Source organism: Amblyraja radiata, chromosome 5 (assembly GCF_010909765.2).
Source record: "Amblyraja radiata isolate CabotCenter1 chromosome 5, sAmbRad1.1.pri, whole genome shotgun sequence".
Taxonomy (NCBI): Eukaryota; Metazoa; Chordata; class Chondrichthyes; order Rajiformes; family Rajidae; genus Amblyraja; species Amblyraja radiata.
In genome coordinates this window covers 103919659-103939699 of record NC_045960.1, presented here as the reverse complement: position 1 = coordinate 103939699, position 20041 = coordinate 103919659, and the positions used below count along the sequence as shown (strand labels likewise).

Here is a 20041-nt window from a genome sequence, read left to right as displayed (position 1 = left end):
TATGTTTCTATGTTTCTATCTGCAGTTCCTCCCCACACAAGTCTACTCCACCATTCAATTATGGCTGATCTATCTCTCCCTCCTAACCCCATTCTCTTGCCTTCTCCTCATAGCCCCTGACGCCCATGCTGATCAAGAATCTATCAATCTCTGCCTTAAAAATATCCATGACGGCCCCCACAGCCTTCTGTGGCAATTAATTCCATTGATTCAGCACCCTCTGAGTAAAATTGTATGTCCTTATGTTGGACAGCAATACATAAGATAAGTCACACCACTGTTTAACCTGTTCTATCTTTCTCATACCATTTATATCAATTTAGGTCATTAGGTCAAAAGTGATAGGTGCAGAATTAGGCCATTCGACCCATCAAGTCTACTCCGCCATTCAAGCATGGGTGATCTATCTCTCCCTCCTCACCCCATTCTCCTGCTTTCTCCCCATAACCCCTGACACCCATTCTAATCAAGAATCTATCTATCTCTGCTTTAATATATCCATTGACTTGGCCTCCACAGCCGTCTGTGGCAAAGAATTCCAACTGATTCACCACCCTCTGACTCAATAAATTCTGCCTCATCTCCTTCCGAAAGGAACATTCTTTAATGCTGAGGGTATGACCGCTAGTCCTAGGCTCTCCCACTGGTGGAAACACACTCTCCACATCCACTCTATCCAAGCCTTTCACTATTCGGTACATTTCACAATGAGGTCCCCCCTCATTCTTCTGAACTCCAGCGAGTACAGGCCCAGTGCGGTCAAATTTCCACCGTTCAAGAATTTATTTTAAACTCCCTTTGTTACAAAACTACCAAACTACTTGGGTTTCTTCCTGAGGAAATGAAATACAGATTTCCACCTGAGGGCAATCATAAATGTGTCAGATTTTTCATTTTTATAAAGTGGCCTTTCGTCAAGGCATGAATGAAAACCAGGCGAAAGTGAAAACCATAAAGAATCCTTCCTGGCAGCTCTGATCATCATTTCTTTATTCAGAGACACTGTGCTTCAGAGTCGGTCTCCAGCTGCCAAATTCCACTCGTTGGAAGATGCGTCAACAACAGACTCACTCACCTTGTCGCGAAAGAGACAATTTTGATCAGTTCTCCACTCCGTCTCTGCCCGTCAACAGACACGCTGCCCTGTATGTTACTGAGCCTTTACAAACATGCGAGGGATAATGATGACAATCCAATTCTACCGACTGACTATCCCAACATTTAAGAACCAGTTGGACAGGTACAAGGATAGGACAGGTTTGGAGGGATATGGGCCAATGCAGGCAGGTGGGACTAGGGTAGCTGGGATATGTTGGCCAGTGTGGGCGACTTGGGCCGGAGGGCCTGTTTCGACACTGTATCTCTGAACTGAACTGAACTGAACAGTGGTGCAGTGGTAGAGTTGCTGCCTTACAGCGCTTGCAACACCAGAGACCCGGGTTTGATCCCGACTGTCTGTACGGAGTTAGTACGTTCTCCCCGTGACCGCGTGGGTTTTCTCCCAGATCTTCGGTTTCTTCCCACACTCCAAAGACGTACAGGTTTGTAGGTTGATTGGCTTGGTGTAAATGTAAAAATTGTCCCTAGTGTGTGTAGGATAGCGTTAACGTGCGGGTGATCGCTGATCGGCGCGGACTTGGTGGGCTGAAGGGCCTGTTTCCGCTCTGTATCTCCAAACTAAACATGGCCACTTGCAAATGACAAAAGCTTGGCGGAAAAGAACAAATATGATTTTGCATTCAAATACTAAAAAAACTCTAGTTTATGAACAGACTTTGTATCTGTGCAACTTAATCACCACTCTCTCTCTGCACAACCAAAGCACCACCTCACCCCAAGTCAATCACTGCTTCCCCCCACCCACCCCCCTTTTCTCAACATCAGACAGACTCTGATCTCTGCGCTGTCATACAAGTGGCCATTGAGTTGGAAAATATTCAGCTCTCTTTACTTAAGTCTATTATGCCCGTGATCATCAGTGTTAAATCACACGAGTCACACATCATAATTTCCCCCGGCGAAATTTAATAAAACTTACGGTGTTGGATTAAATTTTACTGTTTTATGAACTGTTAAATTGCATTGTATTCTCACTGAAATAAGCATCATTCGATTTCGCCTCATGTCCCTAATTCTAGCCGGGGGCTATATTTTATTCAAGTAAGTGACAGATTTACCCCCCCCCCCCTCCCCCTCCCCATTTATCTCCACTGGGATTAGCCAAACATTAATACCAGCGCATAAAAGAAGACAGGTATCACGTCATGACAAGAAAGCCTCAGGTAATACTCTCAATTGGAACAGATGCATTTAATTTCACCACAGTATTTGATAAGGTGATTAAAAGCAACTGAAGCAAGTATACCAGAGATTCCATTGCAATTAATTTCCTTTATTAGTTTGATTTAGCGATACGGCGCGGAAACAAGCCCTTTGGCCCACCCAGTCCGCACCGACCAGCGATCCCCACACATCGACACTATCCTAAACACTTGTTCTAGAGGACAATTTTACACATACACCAAGCCAATTAGCCTACAAACCTGTACGTCTTTGGAGTGTGGGACGAAACCGAAGATCTCGGAGAAAACCCATCACGGTCACGGGGAGAATGTACACAAACTCCGCACAGACAGCACCCGTAGTCGGGATCGAACCCAGATCTCCGGCGCTGTAAGGCAGCAACTCTACCACTGCGCCACCGTGACCGAGGTGAATTATGGAGGTGTATAAAATCATGAGAGGGATAGATCGTGTAGACGCACAGTTTCTGAGCCTCTTGCCAGGGTAGGGGAATTGAGAACCAGAGGGCATAGGTTTAAGGTGAAGGGGGATCATTTTTATAGGAATCTGAGGGGTAACCATTTCACACAAATGTTGGTGTGTGTGTGTGGAACGAGCTGCCAGAGGAGGTGGTTGAAGCAGAGAATATCGCAACATTGAATAAACAGTTAGACAGGTACATGGATGGGACAGGTTTGGAGGGATATGGACCAAAAGCGGGCAGGAGGGACTAGTGTAGCTGGGTCATGTTGGCCGGTTTCCACCCTGTATCATTCTATAACTCTAAATGGCATTAGTTATCAAGCAATAATGCTTTGACTGTAACACGATCATTCACTCCTGCTTTTGGGTTCAGCCATTCTCCACACAATCAATCTCCGTCAAAGTCTTCAGGGAGTAACTTTGCATGAACGCTCAATATATATTGTCTGTCCCGATGACTCATTTAATTATTCCTGTTCTCAACACCCATTGGCATGCTGCAATCTATGATATGAATTGCTCTGCTCAAATCACCATTTTAATCTCTGCTCCTCTGACCAATTTCAGTAAACAGAATCCATACGGTAAATTATGACATACACCATGTGTTAAGCACTATATCTGACAATACTGATGTGCTGTCCAATTTCCTGCTCACAATGTTAAACAGGGCTGGAAAACAATAAGCAAACAAAACACAAAGTGCTGGAGTAAGTCAGCAGGTCGGGCAGCATCTTCGGAAAAATTGGACAGGCACTGTTTCGGGTTAGGGCCCTTCAAATTGATTGTCGTGGGGTAGCGGGGGGGGGGGGGGAAGAGTAGGAATTTCTTTAGTCAGAGGGTGGTGAATCTGTGGAATTCATTGATGGCTGTGTGGGTGTCAATGGGTGTTTTTAAGGCAGAGATTGACAGATTCTTGATTAGTAAAGGGGCTGTCCCACATGGGCGATCTAATTGGTGAGTTTAGAAGAGTTTGAAAAAATGACATGTTGAAGACCTCCTTCGACTATGTTGAAGACCAGCTTCGAATATGTTGAAGACCAGCTTCGACTAGCTTCGGGAAAATTGGACACCGAATAGTGGCGAGTGAAGACGACCTCCTTCGAACTCCTTCGACCTCCCTTCCACTATGATGAAGACTATCTACGACTACCTTCGACTACCCTCGATTACCTACGACTAACATGCCGACCTACTACGACTAAACCTACGAGTAAACAAAATATTGATTTTTTTCCATGGCGACCTTGTGCATTTTTTAACATATTGAAAAATACGCCGCGACCTAGCTGGGGCCTCGAGTACGCGGAGACCACTCTCGAGCATGAAGGAGAGTTACGAAGACCTCCTACGACCTCGTGTCGACCATGCTGCGAGTATGAGTCGAGGGCAGAACTCGACTCGCCAGAACTCGCGGATTAGGTCGCCCAAGTGGGACAGGCCCTTAAGGGTGTCAGGGATTAAGGGGAGAAGGCGGGAGAACAGGGTTGAGAGGGGAAAGACATCAGCCATGATTGAATGGCAGAGTAGACTTGATGGGCCAAATGGCCTAATTCTGCTCCTCTGACCAATCGGAGCACCAGGAGAAAACCCACACGGTCACAGGAAGAGATGGCAAACTCCGTACATGCAGCATCCGTACTCAGGATCAAACCCGGGTTTCTGGTGCTGTAAGGAAGCAACTCTACCACTGAGTCACTGTGCCGCACTTGTTGTTTTAGTTTCTGCCTCAACTACCTCCTCATTCCATGCACCCACACCTTTCTCTGTATGAAAAAGTTTCCCCTCAGATTCCTATGAAATCTTTTCCCTCTCATCTTAACTGGTGAAAGGAAAGGTTCAGAGTAATATGGGCCAGTTGTGGGCAGAATGAGGCCAGTTTGGATGGAGCATGGAGGTTGGCATGAATGGATCGCTACTGGGTCCGCTTCCATTCTGTACTACAAAATGCACTGAAAAACAGCAGCTACAGAATCAAGATTCAAAGACTGTTACAATGCCAGACAAGCCATCCTCATCATAACCACACTCATTCTTTGCAAATAGCTTGACAAATAATTTTATCTCTGCTTATGCCCCAGAGCCCTGTATTTTTCTGCCTTTTGAATAGAAGTTCAGATCTCTTGCACACATTATAATAAAATTAGTTTCCACCACCCACGTTTCATACCACAACTAGAGAGCAGTCCTGAACTACTATCTACATCATTGGTGACCCTCGGACTATCTTTAAGAAAGAACTGCAGATGCTGGAGAAATCGAAGGTAAGACAAAAATGCTGGAGAAACTCAGTGGGTGAGGCAGCATCTATGGAGCGAAGGAATAGGCAACGTTTCGGGTCGAGACCCTTCTTCAGACTGATGAAGGGTCTCGACCCGAAACGTCACCTATTCCTTCGCTCCATAGATGCTGCCTCACCCACTGAGTTTCTCCAGCATTTTTATCTACCTTGGACTATCTTTGATTGGACTTTACTAGACTTTACCTCCCACTAAACGTTATTCCGTTATCATGCACCTGTACACTGTGGATGGCTCGATTGTAATAACCATATAACCATATAACAATTACAGCACGGAAGCAGGCCATCTCGACCCTTCTAGTCCGTGCCGAACACGTATTCTCCCCTAGTCCCATATACCTGCGCTCAGACCATAACCCTCCATTCCTTTCCCGTCCATATAACTATCCAATTTATTTTTAAATGATAAAAACGAACCTGCCTCCACCACCTTCACTGGAAGCTCATTCCACACAGTAATCATGGATTGTCTTTCAGCTTACTGGTTAGCATGCAACAAAAGCTTTTCGCTGTACCTCGGTAGACATGACAATAGACTAAACTAAACTAAAGTTAATGGCTTCACCTTTAGAAAAATTGATTGCATAAAAATGACCAGCTTCTCTTGGTAAGCAGCTTAAATCTGTGTCCCTTGTTGCTGACATTGTTACAGTGTAAAGAAAGCTCTTTATGATATTGAACACGTCTGACAAATCTTCCCTTAAATGCCTCAGTTCTAAAGAGAACTCCCCCTACTTCTCTGTAGAGCTCCCGTCCCACCTCCCTCCTCCCTGATCTATATCTCAGCCCTTGATATCATCCTGAAAATGTCTTGGCCATAACGTAGGCCTAACCATACGTGAAGATTTAGTGTTTAGTGTTGTTTGTTTTTGCAGTATTACGAAAACTAAATGCTCAAATGGGTAGCCCGTGTCTGCAACCAGCTGCCAGGGGAATCTACAGAAGCAGATACAATTATAATTACAATGATCGAAGAAGATTTAGGCCATTTGGCCCATCATGTCTACTCTGCCATTCAATCATGCCTGATCTATCTTTCCCTCTTAACCCCATTCTCCAGCCATCTCCCCATAGCCCCTGACACTCATACTAATCAAGAAGCTGTCAATCTCCGCAAGAATCTGTCAAGGCCAGCAGCATAATCAAGGACGAGTCGCACCCTGGCCACTCCCTCTTCTCCTCTCTCCCATCAGGCAAAAGGTACAGATGTGTGAAAACACACACCTCCAGATTCAGGGATAGTTTCTTCCCAGCTGTTATCAGGCAACTGAATCATCCTACCACAACCAGAAAGCAGTCCTGAACTACTATCTACCTCATTGGAGACACTCGGACTATCCTTGATCGGACTTTGCTGGCTTAACCTTGCACTAAACATTATTCCCTTATCATGTATTTATACACTGTGGATGGCTCGATTGTAATCATGTATTGTCTTTCCACTGACTGGTTAGCACGCAACAAAAGCTTTTCACTGTACCTCGGTACACGTGACAATAAACCAAAACTGAAATGAAACTGAACTGCATGGCACCCGCGGTTAGGATCGGTCATTGTGTGGCAGCAACTCTACCCGCACGTCATTATGCCACCCCTGACAATGTGCAAGAAAAGCAATTGGTGGCGAGGGCAATGAGCAAGCGAGTGGAATGAACTGAACTGCAACAAACCAATGTGCAATGTCAATGTGGCTTCTACGGGTTTAAGATGGCACCAGAAACAGAGCGATGTGTACGGCCTCGGTGAAGTCGACTATTTTTTACACCAGTTTAGTTTTTTTTAGTTTAGTTTAGAGATACAGTGCGGAAACAGGCCCTTCGGCCCATCGAGTCTGCACATTAACGCTACCCCACACGCGCACTAGGGACAGTTTTACATTATACACTTATACCAAGCCAATTAACCTACAAACATGTACGTCTTTTGGAGTGTGGAAGGAGAACAAAGATCTCAGAGTAAACCCATGCAAATCACGGGGAGAATGTACAAACTCCACGCAGACAGCACCCATAATCAGGATCGAACCCGGGTCTCTGGCACTGTAAACCAGTAGCTCTACCACTACGCCACCGTGCCGACCTATGGTTGCCCTACAATTGTTGCACACTTGTACTTATATATGATTGTGCATATGTATCGGATGATTTTATTGAATTATATGCTAAATCAAGAATTTCACTGTATCTAATTACATGCGGCAATACATTTAGTTTGGTTTATTGTCACATGTATTGAGGTACAGTGAAAAACGTTTGTTGCGTGCTAACCAGTCAGCAGAAAGACAATACATGCATGATTACAATCGATCCATTCACAGTGTACAGATACATGATAAGGGAATAACGTTTAGGGCAAGGTAAAGCCATATTCCGAAGGTCTCCATCGAGGTAGATAGGATTTCAAGATTGCTCTCTGGTTGTGGTGGGATGATTCCGTTGCCTGATAACAGCTGGGGAGAAACTGTCCCTGAATCTGGAGGTGTGCGTTTTCACACATCTGTACCTCTTACCCGATGGGTGAGGGGAGAAGAGGGAGTGACCGGGGTGAGACTCGTCCTTGACTATATTAGCGTGTGTGTTATTGGTAAAGTACCCTTGCCTGTAACACACTGACACAATGCCAAAGAATAGTTGATTTCTACTCATTCCCGCTGTTCAAGTGTATGTCAAAACAGTATTATTTCTCATGTGGATTTCTGTTTGATGGCTAAATTGCAGATTTCTGTGTATAATTTTGCTACATGGAAATAGGTCCAATTGTTGTATTGGCAGTTGCAGCGTTAAGTAGCCCAAACAAGCAAAGGGAATCGTAGAAACATAGAAAATAGGTGCAGGAGTAGGCCATTCGGCCCTTCGAGCCTGCACCGCCATTCAATATGATCATGGCTGATCATTCAACTCAGTATCCTGTACCTGCCTTCTCTCCATACCCCCTGATCCCTTTAGCCACAAGGGCCACATCTAACTCCCTCTTAAATATAGCCAATGAACTGGCCTCAACTACCTTCTGTGGCAGAGAATTCCACAGATTCACCACTCTCTGCGTGAAAAATGTTTTTCTCATCTCGGTCCTAAAGGATTTTCCCTTTATCCTTAAACTGTGACCCCTTGTCCTGGACTTCCCCAACATCGGGAGCAATCTTCCTGCATCTAGCCTGTCCAACCCCCTAAGAATTTTGTAAGTTTCTATAAGATCCCCCCTCAAACTTCTAAATTCTAGCGAGTACAAGCCGAATCTATCCAGTCTTTCTTCATATGAAAGTCCTGACATCCCAGGAATCAGTCTGGTGAACCTTCTCTGTGCCCCCTCTATGGCAAGAATGTCTTTCCTCAGATTTGGAGACCAAAACTGTACGCAATACTCCAGGTGTGATCTCACCAAAACCCTGTACAACTGCAGTAGAACCTCCCTGCTCCTATACTCAAATCCTTTTGCTATGAATGCTAACATACCATTCACTTTCTTCACTGCCTGCTGCACCTGCATGCCTACTTTCAATGACTGGTGTACCATGACACCCAGGTCTTGTTGCATCTCCCCTTTTCCTAATTGGCCGCCATTCAGATAATAGTCTACTCTCCTGTTTTTGCCACCAAAGTGGATAACCTCACATTTATCCACATTATACTGCATCTGCCATGCATTTGCCCACTCACCCAGCCTATCCAAGTCACCTTGCAGCCTCCTAGCATCCTCCTCACACCTAACACTGCCCCCCAGCTTCGTGTCATCCGCAAACTTGGAGATGTTGCATTCAATTCCCTCGTCCAAATCATTAATATATATTGTAAATAGCTGGGGTCCCAGCACTGAGCCTTGCGGTGCCCCACTAGTCACTGCCTGCCATTCTGAAAAGGACCCGTTTACTTCTACTCTTTGCTTCCTGTCTGCCAGCCAGTTCTCTATCCACATCAACACTGAACCCCCAATACCGTGTGCTTGTTAATACGAACTGCAGAGGACTGTTTAAAATGTTAACAAATTATCAGCCTTTAAGAAATATTTCCACAAATAAAATGGGACTGCTTGAGTCAGGCAATGAAAGGCATGTAGAGAGGCAATGCATTCGCTCTGGAGAAACTGCCTAGAAGAGGAAAGTCAATGAACTATTAAATGAGAAATCATCTTGTTCCAGATTTACTATTACATTTCCCCAGTGAGCCAATGTCTGATGCCGGGCTAAATCTTCTCATTTACTGGTGTAATATTCCTGTGCATTACAATAAAGCTGGCAATGATGAATGGGACAGTATGTGTTTATCGTGGATGTTACCACACTGGCGTTTCTTGATGCAACATGATAAACGGACCTGGTCTCCATCATCGCGGGCTCTGTAAGTGGCGTTTATTTGTTACAAAAAAAAGTGCAAAGATTGGAGAGAAAGAAGGGGGTGCTGGCACTGGAGGGTGTCCTGAGGAGGTCTACAAGAATGATCCCAGGAATGAGCGGGTTATCATATGGTGAGCTTTTGAAGGCGCTGGGCCTGTACTCGCTGGAGTTCAGAAGGATGACGGGGGCACCTCATTGAATCTTACCGGATAGCGAAAGGCTTGGATAGAGTGATGTGGAGAGGATGTTTCCACTAGTGGGAGAGTCTAGGACTAGAGGTCACAGCCTCAGAATTAAAGGACATTCCTTTAGGAAAGAGACGAGGAGGAGTTTCTTTAGTCAGAGGGTGGTGAATCTGTGGAATTATTTGCCACGGAAGGCTGTGGAGGCCAAGTCAGTGGATATTTTTAAGGCAGCGATCGATTCTAGATTAGCATGGGTGCCAGGGTCATGGGGAGAAGGCAGGAGAATGGGTTTAGATGAATCAGCCATGATTGAATGGCGGAGTAGACTTGATGGGGCAAATGGTCTAATTCTGCTCATATCACTTATGACCTTATGACCTTATTGGGTTAGCAGAATGATGCCTACATTATATTTCTTGATTTAATCGCAAACCTTGCAGCAGATTAATATTCATACCAACTTCAAAGAATCCAATGGGTTTTCACCTTTGAAGCATAACCCAAGTGAGTGAACTTTTCAGCATAACAAATTCATTATTCAAAGCTGCCTACCGCCTACCGCCTACAGAATAGAGCCTTAATGATCTTCCTTCCATTTTTTTGGCACTATTATTTGAACTTGTCTTTGACTACCAATGGGACATATTTAAGTGTAATCAAATTTCTTTCACCAGAGATCGATTTTAACAAAGATCATTTTCCTATGATCTGCACATCAAGAATCTAAGACTTACTGACTGCAAATAATGCAAGACTAATTGCTCACTGAACAAAATGCTGGAAATACTCTGCTGCTCGAGCAACATCAGTGGGGGTATTAAGTTAACACCTTTGATCAGAGCACGGCAGCACAAGGCAGCACAGTGGCACAGCCGGTAGAGCCGCTGCCTAAAGGGCCTGTCCCACTAGCATGCAATAGCATGCATCTAGCGCGACCAAACGTGGTCACTTGAGGTGTACGGCCTCGCAGGGCCGGTCCCACTTCGATCGGCGGAGGCGTATGGAGTTGTGCGGGGGCTGGTCCCGACATCGCGCGGGGCTCCAAAAATCTTGCCCTGTCCAAAAATCCCGTGCGACAACGGCCTGTCGGCCCGCAGCCGCATTGAGGGAGTACGCAACGTCTCGACGGGCGTACACAGCGTCTTGACGTCGCAAGCAGCGTCTTGACGGCGTACGCCTAGCGCGAGGCGTTGCGCGATGACGTCACCGCCCGGCATGCCGTTGCGGGGTGACGTCACCGACCGACGGCGTGCGACGTCCAAATTCAGTCGGCCCACCTCCTGCCCAGCTGATTGGTGAGTTTGATGTAAAAAACGTCAAGCGCAAACTTTGCGCGTACTTAGCGCTTACTTACCGTGAACTTAGCGCGAACTCAGCGCGAAATCCGTTTCGATGGTTCGCGCTAGACGCATGCAATCGCATGCTGGTGGCACAGGCCCTTTACAGCGCCAGGGACCTGTGTTTGATCCTGACCTCCATCGGGTGCTGTCTGTGTGGAGTTTGCATGTTCTCCCCATGACCGCACGTGTTTCCTCTGGGTGCTCCAGTTTCCTCCCGCATTTTGGCACATATCACTCTAAACCTGTTCTATCCACTTAACTATAGTGGAAATTCTGTGGAATTCTTTCCCTCAGAGGGCGGTGGAGGCCAGTTCTCTGGATACCTTCAAGAGAGAGCTTGATAGGGCTCTTAAAGTTAGAGGAGTCAGGGGATATGGGGAGAAGGCAGGAACGGGGTACTGATTGGGGATGATCAGACATGATCACATTGAATGGCGGTGCTGGCTCGAAGGGCCGAATGGCCTACTCCTGCACCTATTGTCTATTGTCTATAGTACCTGCGAGAACTACCTCTTCTGCCTGCTCGCTCCATATACCCACCACTTCAAAGGGATCTCACTCATACACCGCTGTGATCTGGAGCTAATAGTTCCTGCCTCCACTTTCAAGAGAACCATCGGTGCCTAATAGGAAAATATTGGCAAAACAATATCCATTGGAAATTACATTTCAGTCTGAAACACAATCTTGAAACCCAGATGTGATATGGAGTGTGCAATGATTTATGAACATTATTGGATGTTTTGAGCAACTATCTACCTCATTGGAGATCCTCGGACTATCTTTGATCAAACTTTATTGGACTTCATCTTGCACTGAGTGTTAGTCACGTATTTCCCTCCATCATGTATCTGAACACTGTGGACAGCTCAATTGACGACATGTATTGTCTTTCCGCTGACCGGTTAGCACGCAACAAAAGCTTTTCACTGTACCTCAGTTCACGTGACAATAAACCAAAATAAACTCAGCTCAGTCTCAAACCTGTATCTAGTCAATCATGGCTGCACCATTCAATCATGGCTGATCTATCTTTTCCTTTCCACCCAATTCTCATGCCTTCTCCCCGTAACCCCTGACACCGGTACTAATCAAGAATCTATCTATCTCTGCCTTAAAAATATCCATTGGTGGCTTTTACAGCCTTCTGTGGCAAAGAATTCTACAAATTAAATTGGATTACATAAAACAGAAAATAAATAAAATGTATTGCTGTTGTGAGAAGAACCTGGAGCTCATTAGAGGGATGCAGAACCTGGACTAATAATCCAGACTCCTTTTGATCGGGAAGATCAAGTGCAGGCTCAGCGATCATTTTGCTGGACATCTCCGCTATGTGATCTCCCGGTTGCCAAACACTTTAACTTCCCCTCCCATTCCCACACGGACATTCTATCCTGGGCCTCCTCCACTGTCAGAGTGAGGCCAAATGTAAATTGGAGGAACAGCACCTCATATTTCGCTTGGACAGCTTACACCCCAGAGGTATGAAGATTGATTTCTCTAGAAACATAGAAGCATAGAAAATAGGTGCAGGAGGAGGCCATTCGGCCCTTTGAGCCAGCACCACCATTCATTGTGATCATTGCTGATCATCCCCTATCAATAACCCGTGCCTGCCTTCTCCCCATATCCCTTGACTCCACTAGCCCCTAGAGCTCTATCTAACTCTCTCTTAAATCCATCCAGTGATTTGGCCTCCACTGCCCTCTGTGCAGGGAATTCCACAAATTCACAACTCTCTGGGTGAAAAAGTTTTTTCTCACCTCAGTCTTAAATGGCCTGCCCTTTATTCTAAGACTGTGGCCCCTGGTTCTGGACTCGCCCAACATTGGGAACATTTTTCCTGCATCTAGCTTGTCCAGTCCTTTTATAATTTTATATGTTTCTATAAGAAACCCCCTCATCCTTCTAAACTCCAGTGAATACAAGCCTAGTCTTTTCAATCTTTCCTCATCTAACTTCATGTAACCCTTGCATCCCCTCTCTCTCCACCCCCCCCCCCCCCCCCCCCCCCACCCCCCCACAGCCCCCCCCTCCCTGGTCGTCATACTAGTTTCCACTGTCTGCATAACTCATTATTCCCTGACCAACAATGGACCATTGTGGGCTCCACCTTTCCTTGATCATTGTTGCTTTTTGCATATCATTCTTTAATTTGTTCCACGCACCTTCCATTTCTCTAGTTTCCCTCTCCCTTGACTCTCAGTCTGAAGAAGAGTCTCGCCCTGAAACATTACCTATTCCTTATCTTCAGAGATGCTGCCTGACCCGTTGAGTTACTCCAGTTTCTTGTGCCTATCTTAGATTCTTAAGAAAACGTTTAAGAAACTTGACAACATGTTAATGCCGATTCTTCCTAAACTGTTCAAAATGAAGACCCAACAACCATTTATAATTGGAGAAACAAAATATGATTGTTACCAGTATTGCCCAGATTCTGATTTAAAAAAATTATTTAGATATTTTAATACTTTCTTTAATTGGAATGTACTTGCATGCCAGAAATTAGAGAAAAAGGGAAACTGACCAGAGATGCTGCCTGACCCGCTGAATTACTCCGGATTTTTGTGACTGTCTTCCAATATAATAATAATAATGATGGATGGGATTTATATAGCGCCTTTCTAATACTCAAGGCGCTTTACATCGCATTATTCATTCACTCCTCAGTCACACTCGGTGGTGGTAAGCTACTTCTGTAGCCACAGCTGCCCTGGGGCAGACTGACGGAAGCGTGGCTGCCATTCTGCGCCTACGGCCCCTCCGACCACCACCAATCACTCACACACATTCACACACAGGCAAAGGTGGGTGAAGTGTCTTGCTCAAGGACACAACGACAGTATGCACTCCAAGCGGGATTCGAACCGGCTACCTTCCAGTCGCCAGCCGAACACTTAGCCCATTGTGCCATCTGTCGTCCCAAGATGCCAATATGCCAATGATAGACACAAAGTGCTAGAGTAACTCAGCGGTACAGGCAGCATCTCTGGAGAAAAGGAATGGGTGGCGTTTCTGGTCGAGACCCTTCTTCTGACTAGTTACGGATAAGGGAAATAGATATAAAGACAATGATGTAGAGGGATAAAGAACAACAAATGAAAGATGTGCAAAAAATTAACGATGATGAAGGAAACAGGCCATTGTTAGCTGTTTGTAGGGTGAAAACGAGAAGCTGGTGTGACTTGGGTGGGGGAGGGCGTGGAGAGAGAGGGAATGCCGGGGTTACTTGCAGTTAGAGAAATCAATATTCATACCACTGGGCTGTTCTAATAATCCAGTCAGCATGGATTCAGAACATGAGCTTCAGAATTTCAATTCCATGTTCCGTGTCATGAAGAGGTTTGTATAAATTCCATGGATGTAGTTCTACACCCCGAGTTCAGCATGATATTTACTCAAAGCAGACTGGGAAAATTCAATTCCACGTATGACTTCTCCTTTAACCGAGCGAATGTTCCAGGTTATTCATCCTCTAAATTAACAATTTTTTTTTTAAATCTACAGTATGCAAAATACGCTCAAATAGAGAGAGGCAATTCTTTCGAACACACTGGAAACATTAAACTGGACTTCATTCAGGATGATAAATTAGATATTAAAATACTTGTTTGTTTTGCAGCGGTTATTTACTGCAAATAATTGTATGCACTGCATAAATTTTACACCCGATGGCCAGTTTGAGTTTATTTAACATGTTCCCAAATTAAAAGCATTGCCAAAAAATACATTGAAGGCACCTACCGGAGTCGCTGCCTTTATAAGCAGCCAGTATCATCAAAGACCCATACCACCCTGGCCACACTCTTATTTCACCCCTGCCATCGGGAAGAAGGTACTGGAGCCTGAAAACTGTAACGTTCAGGTTCAGGAACAGCTTCTTCCCTACAACCATTGGGCTATTAAACCCTACAACCTCCAAATAAGTAATTATTTCAGAGGCATTGTTTTTGTCTTTGTACTATTATTGTTGTTTTATATATATATATATATATAAAACAACTATATATGTATATACTAGACTAAGTGGGACCCAGCATCACACGGGAGGGCTGGTCCCCCAATGCAATATTCCACCTCTCCACCAGTTCCAATATTGGTGGACAGTGGGGGGGGGGGGGGTCTTTCTGGAGCACTAGTTTGGGTTTTGTGGGCTGAAGGGACTGGTTTCCAGAGGGCTAATATGGACATTGTGGGCCGAATGGATTCTTGGGCTGGCGGCTCAGTCACTCAAGCCTGTTGTGCTGGCAGCTCACTCACTCACGGCTGGTGGGCTGGTAGTTGACTCCCGGCTATTCCTTGAAATTCCATTTCAAGCAGGGTGCAAGGCTACTAAAGACAGCGAGTCATGACATCTCCCTCCTCCATCTTGCAGAGACTGAGCCACACCCACACTTCTGGGTTTTATAGTCCCCCCTCCCATCAGAAATGGGCGTGGCCTTCATGGCGTGATTGACAGGAGAAGGAATCTCAACATTTTTTAAACAGTAATAACTCTTTTATTTTTCATTGATGGGAAAAATCCTCTGCACCTGATGAGCGGAGGGGGACTCTGAGTAAGATGGCCAAAAATCACAGCCGTATGTGGTAGTGTTTTTTTTCTAAAATCAACATAAAGCGCAAACAGGAAGTGGTCAAGATTAGACTTTTAATTATATAGAAGGCAAGGCAACTTAAATTAGGCAAGGCAACTTTAATTAGGCAAGGCAACTTTAATTTGGCAACACAGCTTTAGCATTTCCAAACCAAAGGCAACACATCTTTAGCATTTCCAAACCAAAGGCAACACAGCTTTAGCATTTCCAAACCAAAGGCAACACAGCTTTAGCATTTCCAAACCAAAGGCAACACAGCTTTAGCATTTCCAAACTATATTTTCAAACCACAATAAGGGCGCTGACAGGTCAGTAAAACCACTCACAGTTTAGTAGACATGTGTTCAGTGTTATTCACAACTCAGACTGAGAAACAAGAGAGACATTATAATATTGTGTTAAAATGCAATACTTTGTTAACTTAGTCGGAGCCCATACCTTAGGTATGCAACGAGTCGCCACATAAAGGGCGCCGACTAAGTTAAAGAAGTTGACCGCAGCTGACCATGAGGGTACAGAAGGTAAGAAAACCCCCCCCCCCCCTTTCTTCTCATTGGGCCCTTTCTCCAGCATCCACCGCCTTCTCCCTCCATCCTCCTCTCCAAACACGTACAGGTTTGTAGGTTAATTGGCTTGGTATAAATGTAAATTGTCCCTAGTGTGTGTAAGGCAGTGTTAATGTGCAGGGATCGCTGGTTGGCACGGACTTCGGTGGGCCAAAGGGCCTGTTTCCACTCTGTATCTCGAAAACTAAATCAAATGTTGCTCCCTCACTGAATTTATTTCATCCAGCTGTGTGATCACATGAGACCAAACGACAGTCTGAAGAAGGGTCCTGACCCAAAATCGCACGCCTCCATGTTCTCCTGAGACGCTGCTGGCCCGTTAAGTTACTCCAGCACTTTGTGTCCTTCTTGGTACACCAGCATCTGCAGTTCCTTGTTTCAACACCTGTTTCATCTGGAAAACCTCAAACTGGATTTATCCACCGAACTTTATTCATGATTTGAACAGAAAGGAAAACTAAAAATGTTCAGCTGGCTCCAAGGTTATGAAGAAACTTGCTTTAAGATATTTCATTTTCTTGTTTGCTTAGCTGAAAGATACAAAGCCAGCCGGCTGAGCAAAATCTATTTTCCTGTTGATCTGTCCAAGTTATCAAACAGATGTACATAAGAAAGAAAATGAATGTATCCCTTTCATGTGTGGTAAAGTACATACATCTTTTCACATAATAACCAGATGAAACCAGTGGAACTTTCAGGTGATGAAAACTGATTTATGCTGAGGGCATGTATTAATATTATTTACTGTTCTCTTTGCAGTGAAATCAAAGCATGCAGCGGAGACCTCAAGCATAGAAAGTAATCAAGGAATACTTTGTAAATCAGAGCAAGTTAGGTGTTTGAGGAACATAGGAGGAAAGTAAATAAGTAGTCGTATAATTCTGACTTCCTTCAGGTAACAAGCAATTCATCCTTGACATCCAATCCAATTTTCATTCCAAAATCGACAGCAGTATAGAAACATAGAAACATAGAAAATAGGTGCAGGAGTAGGCCATTCGACCCTTCGAGCCTGCACCGCCATTCAATATGATCATGGCTGATCATCCAACTCAGTATCCTGTACCTGCCTTCTCTCCATACCCCCTGATCCCTTTAGCCACAAGGGCCACATCTAACTCCCTCTTAAATATAGCCAATGAACTGGCCTTTGGCTGTATCTTGACATGATTACAGTCAAAGACGGTCAAAAAGCTGATTACCTCCTGCAATCAGCGACTAAACTGAAGAAGTTTTGCATGTTCACAGAAGAATCACCCTTGATACAAGATGGCGCCCGGCGCAGGCGGCTCTTTGTGCGCTGGTGACAGAAGTGGATCTGCAATCACATACGAAGGATGAGGGGGAACTTCACTGAAACTTACTAAATAGTGAAAGGTTTGGATACAGTGGACGTGGAGAGGGTGTTTCCACTAGTGGGAGAGTCTAGGACAAGAGGTAAAGGACGTTCCTTTAGGAAGGGGATGAGGAAGAATTTCTTTCGTTAGAGGGTGGTGAATCTGTGAAATTCATTGCTACTGAAGCTATGGAGGCCAGATCAATGGATATTTTTAAGGCAGAGATTAGTATGGGTGTCAGGGGTTATGGGGAGAAGGCAGGAGAATGGGGTTAGGAGGGAAAGATTTATGAAACCATGATTGAATGGCAGAGTAGACTTGATGGGCCAAATAGCCTAACGCTGCTCCTATAACTTATGATCTTATGATTATAGTCGCTCCACTCTTTCAATTCTCCACTATTCACCTTTATCATGCCTCTGTACACTATGGACGACTCGATTATAATCATGTATTGTCTTTCTGCTGACTGGTTAGTACACAACAAATGCTTTTCACTGTACCTCGGTACACATGATAATAAACCAAACTAAACTACTCATGTCTTGTAAAGGGTACTGAGGAATCCCAAGGTTGTGCAGGGGATTATAGTAACATGGGTCTTCATTTTAGGTTTTTTTTGTGGGTAAAATGATTTTGATGGAATAGTCAAGCATTCCTTCATGAAAGGATCGAAATGATTTTGTCATCAAAGTGAATTAACTGTTTTATTATTAATGTTTAATGTCATTCCTAGAGGCCCTGTCCCACTTTCCCAAGTTACTCACGAACTCTCCCGCATTTTCCCCTTGATTCGGGGAATGTCGGGTGATGTCAGTAGCGAGCTCGTAGGAGTCCGTAGATGTTTCGTAGCGGCTCGTAATGCCAGCCATAGGAACTCGGGGCATCAGGTAAGTCAGGACGTTTTTTCAACATGTTGAAAATTGTCCACGAGTTACAAAAGTTGCCCTGAGTACCTAGGAATGGCTATTACGGTAATTCTCCGAGTTCGAATCAAGGGGAAAACTCTGGAGAGTTCGTGAGTAACTCAGGAAAGTGGGACAGGGCCTTAACCGTCACTGTATGTCATGTTGTTACTTGCGGGCGGAGCACCAAGGCAAATTCCTTGTATGTGAATACTTGGCCAACAAACTTGTTCATTCATTCAACTGAATGAGGAAAGTGACAAAATGCTGGGGTAACTCAGCGGGTGAGGAAGCATCCCTGGAGAATATGGATCAGTGACTCTTTGGGTTGGAACCCTTCTTCACACACCGTGAAGTTCACACCAATAAATACAATTATAATATGGGTTTATCCCCGATAGCTGGGTGGACCAAAATAGTGGCGGTGAATCTGTGGAATTCATTGGCCTGTGGAGGCCAAGTCAATGGATATTTTTAAGGCAGAGATAGATAGATTCTTGATTAGTACGGGTGTCAGGGGTTATGGGGAGAAGGCTGCAGTGTGGGGTTAGGAGGGAGAGGTAGATAATCCATGATTGAATGGCGGAGTAGACGATGGGCCGAATGGCCTCATTCTGCTCCTATCACTTATGAACATTTTTACACTAAGATTAACCATTATAAGCTAACAGCAGTCACTGAAGAGTTCTAATAGCATTTTGCTCTTGGTTACGGGCCAACAGGAGTAAAAGAGACTTTATAGAAGATTACAAAAGCCAAAATAAAGATCTCAAGAAGATATACCCTTGGGTCAGATAAATAGCCCAACAAACCTTTATTTCATAGAGTCATGGAGTCATCGATTCATAAGATAATAAGGATTAGAATTGCAAGGCATAACAAAGAGCTCGCTCTGCCGCAAGTTCAATGTAACCAATCGTTACTGATGTCTCGACAGACTGCCTCAGACTGTCGTTCACAATGGCTTAGTGGTTGTCAATGAATTCAAAACATAAATGGACTTAAAGGACTGCAACAGCTATTAGCAAGTTTCAAAACCACTCGTATTCAGCTCCATTTATGCAATCAATCATTGAGGTCTCCAGGGGTCACCGCTGCTGTTGTCTGTCTTGATGGATGGAAAACACGAGCCATGGTCTTGTGGGTGGGATGCTAACTCTACAAGCTACCCCTTAATCAATTTCCCTCATAGTCACACTGACAGATATAGCACAGCATGGGGCATCAGCCTTGAGATAGCTGGAGAGGACCAAAATAGTTTCATGCTTATGCCCCTGTCCCACTCAGGAAACCTGAACGGAAACCTCTGGAGACTTTGCACCACACCCAAGGTTTCCGTGCGGTTCGCGGAGGTTCCCGGAGGTTTTTGTCAGTCTCCCTACCTGCTTCCACTACCTGCAACCTCCGGAAACCACCTGCAACCTCCGGGAACCGCACGGAAACCTTGGGTGGGGCGCAAAGTCTCCAGAGGTTTCCGTTCAGGTTTCCTAAGTGGGACAGGGGGATTAGTTTAACCAATGAAAGCTAACAGCAGTAGTGAATCAACCTTAACTAGTGAGCTTAGTTGAGTTTAGTTTAGTTTAGTTTAGGGATACAGTGCAGAAACAGGCCCTTCGGCCCAGCAAGTCCGTGCCGACCAGCGATCACCGTACATTAGCACTGTCCTACACACTAGGGACAAGTTACAATTTTACCAAGCTATTTATCTGACA

At 44.8% G+C, this 20041-nt stretch overlaps 1 protein-coding gene across 2 annotated transcripts in view; it reads right to left on the bottom strand.

The window, feature by feature from the left end:
- The window catches only part of grik2 (glutamate ionotropic receptor kainate type subunit 2), a 495196-nt gene that overhangs the window by 181974 nt on the left and 293181 nt on the right, over positions 1 to 20041 (bottom strand). The window lies entirely within an intron of this gene.